Source organism: Crocodylus porosus, unplaced genomic scaffold (assembly GCF_001723895.1).
Source record: "Crocodylus porosus isolate Cpor-Errol unplaced genomic scaffold, CroPor_comp1, whole genome shotgun sequence".
Taxonomy (NCBI): domain Eukaryota; kingdom Metazoa; phylum Chordata; order Crocodylia; family Crocodylidae; genus Crocodylus; species Crocodylus porosus.
In genome coordinates, this window is record NW_017728907.1 from 29,446,170 (window position 1) to 29,455,347 (window position 9,178).

Sequence of the window (9,178 nt, forward strand, 5' to 3'; positions counted from 1 at the left end):
TCACTTCACATCTCACCTCAAATCCCTGCGTCAAACAGAGCGGTTCCCTCCTCCCTCTTACACCGCTTCCCATCTCCCCCTCCCTGCCTCCCCACCAGGGGCATCCCACACCCCACCCAGCCCTACCCGCGCTCCCACAGGGGGGCCGCGGCCATCGCGGAAACCCACTCAGCCTCCCGCATCCCAGAAAACAAAGAAAAACAGAGCATTAAGTAAACCCCTTCCCTCTCCCTCTGTTAAAGGGCAACACCAAGCACTTGACAGTTGCCCCTTCACAGTGCCCTGCACTGTGTGCGGGGGGTGACACAGACATTTGGTTCAAGACCAGGCTGCACACAAAACCACAGGCCGGTGTTAACAGAGAATGTAAAACCCCTGAAGAACAAATAAACTGCTTGGCCCATAAAGCAGTAAGGAAGCTTCAGCAAACAATAGCGAACGTTCACATTGCTTAATCAAACAAGCTGCTGTGTGTACTAGCACAACATTACAGCCCTTCTTGCACAGTGGACCTGCACTTCTCTTTTTCTGGACTCACCCCAATGACAGAGGTGCAGTGCCTGGCTGCCTGTACAGGACCAGCATCCTGAGTCCACTCCCAAAACACAGGTCCCTTTTAGTCCTACAGAACTGGTGGCTTGCTGGGCCTTGCTAGGTGATAACATGAGTTGCACTAAGAAAAATTTTGTAATCAGCACTATCTTGCCTTAACCCTAACAAATTACACCGGGGGTGGGGTGGGGGGGGGAATCTTGCATGCACCAGACAGCAAAGGCAAGCTGAGGCCCTTTACAAAGTCCCTTCCTCCCAGATGACCACACTAACATAGGTTTGACCACCACACCACATTAAAAACTAAAAAAAAACTAAAAAATTTAAACCCTTGACTGATAGCCCTGTGCCCTGCAAGAAGAGGTCATAGTCCACCACAAACATGCCCCTTTTCTGTTGTAGCACCATGCAGAGCCCAAGAGACGCAACAAAAGCCTGCAGTGCTGCTGTCTTCTTTTTGCTCAGGCCACAACCATCCCGGCTGCCCCAAAATTAAAAAAGAACAAAAAGACCGTTTTGGCCCCACCAACTTCCCTGTCCTCACAGACACTCCGAGTGCTCTGAATGAAGTGTGGGCCTAAATCTGGGCCTTGGCATGGCATGCTGAACCCCAAAGGGGTTAATTAATTCCATCTTCACCCCATTCCTCCTAGGTCAGACATGATTTCATGAGTTGTGGCAGGAAAGGGTAAACACCATCCTCCACATGACAGCAGGTACAGATATGTTATTTGTAGGGAATACGGCCTCTGCTTGCCCAAGCAGATGCACATAAACCTGGCCTAATATATTTTTTTCTGTACATCCAGTATTGGGGGCACGCCCTGCATCTATGGTTGCCCTAGGCCTGCAAAACAGTGAAATAGCTGACTTACATGCTTCTTGCTCTGATCACAAGTGACAGTATCCCCAGTGTGGTCCGGAAAGTCCACTGAGAGCTAGTTGTTGTTCCAGGTTCATCCACCACCTCATATTACTTACCATACACATCATCTCTCCAGGCCAATTACCTCTCCAGCAAACTGGTTAGCAGCATACCTGAAGCAGTTTGGAGTAACCAGTTTCCAGGTGACACCAGTCTGGGTTAGGAGGGCCAGACTTATTTGAGTGTCCTGACAATGACTAGTTTCGACAAACTCTTCACAAATAGGTCTGCTTTCTGATGTGGAAGTTCTGCAGCCACTTCTTGTCATCATGGATCTACATACCAGCTTGATCTTATTCCATCATAATACTACATCAGAAGCACTTGTGTGCATATGGAGAATCTGCAGCAGTGACACCAAACTGTAGGCATCTCAACTAAAAGCTGTAAGATTATGTACTGGTTTTGTAGGAGGGCTATGAACACTTCAGAGAGTGGCCTGGGAAAGACAAAGTTCTCCCACAGTACATTGTGATCCAAACCCAAGTCACCAAATAACAAGACAGTAGAAATGTTGTTAAAGGCCCATAGAAACCATTGCACTGTACAGTCATCAGTGCAGCACCAGTGTGGATATAGATGACTAGGGACAGCAATTCTCAATGTGGGTGTTGCAGCACCCTAGGGTGCTTTGAGATCCTTTCAGGAGTGCCATGAGATGCAATGCAATGTTAGCAGTGTTAGGTATGTAAATATGATTCACAACATAAACTAAAGATTACAAATAATCCAGTGTTAAATGCATTCTGACCTGTTGTGGTCTTTCTGAGTTCTATGCAATAGAAAAACTGCTCTATTATTCGTGTGTACTAAAAATCAAGTGAAAACTAAGAGCTAACATTTTTCAAAATGTGCCTTGAGTCAAAAAGGTTGAAAACCACTGATGTAGGGTGTGCTTGGCTCTGGGATATGGTGGCTTGCAGGCATGCTTGTCTTGAATTCAACATACAGACACAGGTAAACTTTGCAGTCTAGACATAACCCAAAATCTCCACCCTACCAAACTCAAAAAGTGTAATAGCAACAGAAATACAGTAAGATGCATTTGACTACAGAATGGTGACATCTTATGGCTAGTTTAAAAAAGGACAAGATTGTAAAGGCATGACGGAAATCAGTGTACAGCAAGTAATGCATGTAAGAGCTGGGAAACCTCTGCTATGACAACAGCATTTATAGTGCCCTCTGTCAAACAAAGAAACTTCTGCAAGAGGAAGTTCAGTGAGCCAGGCCTCAGGAAAGATGGAAAAAGTCAACATAATAAACAAAATGTTACAGGTGTCTAACATTTTTCTGAATTTCTCAAATGTGTTCCAGTCTGCTTTGCGCATCATCACCAAAATTGCCAATTATGTTAGAAATCCCAAACTTCTGTTGTTGTAATGTACAGATGGGAAATACGGTCAAATGTTTTAGACAAAAGATCTAGGGCCAGATGCTGTTTTCACTGAATTTAAGGAGAGGCTTATTGCTTGGAGGTTGGATTATATTTTTTACTCAAACAACCTAGTCAATGGAAGCTGAGAATGTTTGGTTATGGAAGGTGCTGAGCTAACTTGTAAATGAGAAAGCTCTGATTTCAAAGGCACTGAAAGAGAATTAGAGGGATTGCTTTTCTACTAATCATTATACATTTCCATGCAAAATCTGTAATTTAACCTAATTCTAAAGTATATAGTTTTGGGATTACAGAGTATATTTTGACAAAATTTGATAGTACCTGCAGCAAATCTGGGGCTGCTTTTGAAATCCACATGTAAACTGCAGCTGTTGCAGAATGACACAACACAACTGAAGTCATGATCTTTGACCTGCCTATTGTCTAAGAAGTGTCTTCCAGGCTCTTTGTATTTAAAGCGCTAAGTACTACAGGAGCAGTTTATCTCAGAAAGTATCTTCTGCTTTCTGTCCCCAGAGTTGGTTTCAATTTTCAGTCATCTGCATAAAAAGGATAGGAACCATTTTCCTCACCAACAACCAATGGCAATGCTCTTTCCCTTTCCATACTACACAAACGCTGAGGAACTGAAGGCTGGGGTGATTTGTTTTCTCTTTTAGTTAACAGTCAGGCAAGTGCTCATTTTAATAACTAATGGAGGAGCTATGTTTTGCTTCCCACCATTATCAGCAAATATTAAGCCACACCATCTCCAAATATATTCTTAATTATGTTTAGCCATATTTTGTTTAAAATATTATAGACATAATGGTCTACGTATTATGCCTATTTCTTAAAATAACTTCTGATGTTTGAGTGCTGCTGCTGTAGATGTAGCAAACAGATACTGCAAGGAGTTTGGAGAAATAGTCTAGGCTGGAAACTCCTGGGTTTTTTCTTTTATTTTGATGAACCACTTGCAATTAACAAAGACACACAGACTTGCTAAAATAAAACCAGAAGAATATATTACACAAGATACCATGAAAGATTAAAGAGAAACTTCAGAAAAAAAGATAACAACTAGGCAGAGATATGGCACAAAAGCACATGAGGAACACGACTCTTCATCTACCAGTTAGCTAAGGGTAAAGTGAATCTCCGACAAGTCTACGGGAACAACAGAACATCATGGAGAAGGCTGTGTGTGCAATGAAAAATGCTAGGAAAGCAGCTAGTCTTCTTTCCTTAAATCAACAAAAGTCCCTCTGTGTAACCACCACTTGTCTGGAGTTTTGCACTATTCCACAGAATTTTGCCAGTTGGCTAAAGACAGAGGTAGTGAGCATCTGCTCTGTGACATGTCCCCTACTAAGCCTAGCACCTTTAACCTCTGAATCTTACAATGTTTTTTGAAGCATTAATTCATTTCACAGCTTCTACCCAAATAGGATTCTTCCTATACTTTCCACATGATTTTTGGAAAACAAGTACAATATAATATAGTTGTAGCCTTAGTCCAGTGGTTCTCAACCAGGGTGCTGTGGCACCCTACAGTGCCACCAGATCCTTTAAAGCAGGCTTGTCCAACATGCAGCTCTCCAAGCTGTTCTCTGAGACCCGAGGTGCTGCGAAAGGAAATGGAAGTAAACACTGTACTTTCATTTTGGGGTGGTGGGGGTGGTGGTGTGATACCGCTTCCTGTGAGGTCTTTGAGTATGGCTCCCCAGCCCACTAAAAAGTTCATAATCCAGCCCCACATTCAAAAAGGTTGGACACCGCTGCTTTAAAGAGTGCCCCAAGGTGTGAGGAGATAAGTAAGATGTAAGAAGATAAGCAGAAAAACACAGGCTTAGGCTTGTCCCTGCCTGGCCAATCCCTATTCCCACTGCCTGGCCCCTCTGCAAGGAGGCAGGCACTGTAATATATAAATTAGTTTTGTACAGCCGTTTCTATATTAACACTAGCCTGTCTCCCATCCTCAAGATTAATTCCTTATGTTCTCCACAACTGAAATTCTGTTCCACTGCTTTTTTTTAACCTAAGTATTGTGTGGGAGGTTGTTGATCGAAAACTAGTTTATGAATAAAAACAGTGGTTTTACAACTGTTAATTATTTTGCATGACTTTTAATACTCAATAATGAAATGCTAAAAGATGTTTTTCCTTTTAACTCTGAAGGAGAATAGCTTTTCAAAACTGCTTAACAAGGGAATTTACAGGAAGCCAAAAGCCTGGAGGGTGCTGAACAGGTACTGGTGGTCGACCCAGTCAAAGGTCTTCTCCTGGTCCAGAGAGACCAGGCTGACATGCAGGCCAAAGAGCTCCACAGCTTCAAGCAGGTCGCACAGCAGGAACAGGTTGTTGTGGATGGTCCTGCCCAGCACACAGTAGCTCTACTCGGGCCTGATGACAAAGGCAATGATGATGTAGAGCCAGTTCACCAGCACCTTTGCCAAGATCTTATAGTCGGCACACAGATATCCCTCCAGGATGGCCGTCTGCTTCACCGGGTCTTTGCAGCCATTGGTATTTAGCGAAGCAATTGTGGTAGCAGCCATGAGCAGGAGAATAGAGAGGATGGATAGGCAGGGTATAGGTGGGAGAGCAGGTGACAGAACAGAGCAAGGCCACAGAGACAGGGGAAGGTCTATGGTGCCCTATTCTACTCTGTGGACCCACCCTGGCCCCACACCTCCCTCAACTGGGTCACCAGCTTCTCAAGATGGAAGGCATGTTGACACATACCCAGATCCCGGTGCAAAAGCCTTGCCACATCACTGGTGGTGTAGGCAAACTGCGCGGGGTCCGGGCACCACTGACAGATACTCTCCACTATGTTCCTCTGGCACTTGGTCTGCTCCAAGAGGTCGAGGAGGCATCTGTAGCTGGGGGCCACCCAGAGGGGTTCTCCAGCAGGAGCTGGATGTTCCCGACTGAGAACTGGCAGGGCCTCACCCTGGGAGGGGACCTACCAGTGAGGCCAGTGAACATGCCCTCGACGGCCAGGATCCCTAGCAGGCCCCCCTCAGTGTCTGGGTAGAGGAATGTCTCTGTGAGATTGATCCCCTTCCGCTTCGAGGGGCAAATGTTGTCCTGCTCCCAGAGCCACTTGGGCTCCTTGGGAAGCTCCCTTCTGCCTCTTGTTCTTGGCTATCTTTGGAGTAGGGGTAAGTGAAACCTCCCCCGAAGGGGGTGGGCCAGGCTGCTTGGGGCTTGCCACCTCCAGGCCTGCCACCTCAACTGAGGTGGGGGTGGAGGGAGGTGGAGAGGGGGTCCTGGTTTTTCCACCTGACAGGACCCCAGCGCCCGAGGTGCTAGCTGCCCCAGATGGAACTGGGACGGGGGGAACTGGAAGGATGTCCCAACCCCTCCACCAGATGAGACCCCTGCACTGGGGGGCGCAGCCCCACTGGGTGGGTGAAGGGTGGAGGGAGGCTGAGAGGAGGCCACAGCCACCTTTCCTGGTGGGGCGTCAGCGCCTGAGGCACCAGCTGCCCCAGAGGTGTCTGGGGCAGGAGGGCCTGAGAGGAGTCCCTAGCCCCTCCACTGGATGGGGCTTCAGCCCCGAAAGGAGCAGGAGCAGGAGCAGGAGCAGGAGCAGGAGCAGGAGCAGGAGGACCCTGGGAGAACATCCCAGCCCCTCCCCCTGTGTGGCATGCTCACGCCAGAGGCACTGATCCCCCTCAGATGGAGCAGGGGTGAACGAGGGCTGGGAGGAGCCCCCAGCCCTACCCTTCGATGAGGCTCCTGCACTGGAGGTGGACGTGCCATCTCCCTGTGTGGGTGCAGCAGCCGGTGTCCTGGCTGACTGCCCCAGTGGGCACAGCCAGACAGGAGCCGCTACCGCAGCATCTTGCCCTGGCAGAAGTAGACTACATACCACCTCTCATCCACCACAAAGGTCACAGAGAGAGGTAGGGTCTGGGGGACCCCCCTGAGGAGCATGAACGCCTGCCTCTGGAAGGACAGGACGTGCCCGAGCCTGGGGTTCCTGCTCCCCATGGTCAGCCTGCGCCAGTGGCTAGTGAAGACACCATATAGCTTGAGCGCTTTGGTGAGGTGTGGCAGGTGTGGGGGATGCTGGAGGCCACCACCCACACTGCTGGGGTCTCCAGGGGTGTGGCCGAGTAGTGGACACCAGAGACTGCCACCCCACCGTGCACACCTCCTGCACCAGGCCAGGGGAGCTCAGGTAGATGACAGGCACTGAGTTCACCTGGGCGGCGTACCGGACATTCCAGAGTTCCACTAGAGCGCTGGTGCAGGCCTCCACCCTGACGTGGAGAGGGGATGCACCTGCAGAGACATCCCCGTGCCATGTGCCCTGGCTGCTGGCAGGCATGCTGGGCAGGAGAGGGTTAACTCTCCCACAGGGGCTGCTACAAGAAAAAAAAAGCCTCAGACTGAAGCTGGGGACTGGGAAAGGGCTAAAACAGCCAGAATATCTGTCCCAGGGGGAACAAAACAGCCCTGCAGGGGCTGAAGTCAAGCCCTAACGCAGGAGGAGGTGGCAGAGACCAGGGTAAGGGGCTCTGAAAGAGAGAGGCAGCAGGAATCAAAGGGAGAGCACAGGCGGGAGTGGGGGAGGTGCAGAGGCAAGTGAGAATGCCAGAGCCCAGGGGAAAAAGCTCAGAAAGCAGAGAAAAGGGGCAGAGAGGGGGTCCCCAAGCACAGGCTGGGGAGAGGGGCAAGGTTTGTGGGGGGAGAGAAACAGGGGGTCAAAGAGCGGGGAGGAGCGCACAGAAGGGACTTGAGCTGGAGGAGCTCAGAAGGGCTTCACCTGGCCACCATCATCTTGAAAGAAAGCAAGCAAACAAGAAAGAAAGACTTTTGACTTTTTATGAATGTTTATTAAGAGGAAAAGGGAGTAACAACCCAACGAGGTATAAAACTGCCCACGCAGGCCCAGGTAAACACACAGAGCCTAGGGATTTAGCCTGCAAGCCCTGCCCTTACAGTGTAAAAACAAAAATATCCAGGGCAACATCAGCCTGCTGAGACCCCTGCCGGTACCCCAGGAAGGGGGCTAGCAGTATCACAGTGTGAGGACTAAATGGCCACCCTTGACACTGCAGAACACCCTCTGAATTGCCCAATGTGCCTGGAAGGTGGGCACCATCTGCTGGAGGACCACGTGCTCAAACTCCAGTGACAGGCGTGCCCGCACCAAAAACTGGAAGAGCCACAGGGCATCATCTGAGCTGGCCCCAGCAAGCCCATTCTTGTGGCTCTTGAGCGTGGCCATCTTACCTCGGCTGAGTAAGAAGTTGGCCAGGCAGATGACACCCTCACTGGCTGCCTGGTACAGGAAGGAAACAAAAGGGGGGGAGGGGAGGGTTGCGCTCTATGTCAAAGAGCACCTCACATCATCAAGAATTAGCTTCGGGTTAGAGGAGGGTTGGACAGAGACGCTGTGGGTCAAACTACAAGAGGGGCGTGGCGAAAAGGACCTCACGGTGGGTGTCTACTACAGACCACTCAACCACAGGGAAGAGCTGGACCAGGACTTCTCCAGTCAGCTTATGGAGGCGGTTAGGTCAAGGGATGTTATTGTCATGGGTGACCTAAACTACCCAGACATTTGCTGGGAGGGCAGACAGCCAGGTCTGACTGCTTGCATAGGTTCCTGGCTGTATTACAGGACCTTCACCTTATCCAGGAAGTGCACAGCCACACTAGGGGTAATGCATTGCTGGACCTGGTCCTGGCCATGGAGGATAACCTGGTGAGAGGACTGCAGGTCCTTGACCACCTGGGCAATAGCGATCATCACCTGCTGGATTTCACTATCCAACGCAGGGTGTCAAGGCTCACACCAAGGCTAAAGCCCTCGACTTCAGAAGGGACAACTTCACTGAGCTTAGGAGTCTAGTGGGGGAGGCACTGAGGGCCCAGAAGGTAGAGGAGGTGGGAGTCCATGAGAGATGGTCATACGTTAAGGGGCCAATCCTCCAGGCCCAAAGGAAAGCAGTCCCTGAGAGAAGCAAGGGGGGTACAAGTGCTCCAAAAGCCCCTTGGTTCAGCAAGGGCATTCAGCAATGCCTGAGGATTACAAGGGGCGTGTACAACCAGTGGAAGGGAGGAGCTATCACCAAGGAGCAGTACTCCTCCTTGGCCCGTGAGTGTAGGACGGCTATTAGGAAGGCCAGGGCAGAGATGGAGCTCAGGCTAGTGTCCAGGATTAAGGACAACAAAAAGTCCTTTTTCAAGTACATTGGGAGCAAGAAGAGGGCACCAGGCAACGTAGGGCCCCTGCAAGATGCAAACGGTAATCTTGTGGCTATGCCAGACAAGAAAGCTGATATTTTTAACAGTTTCTT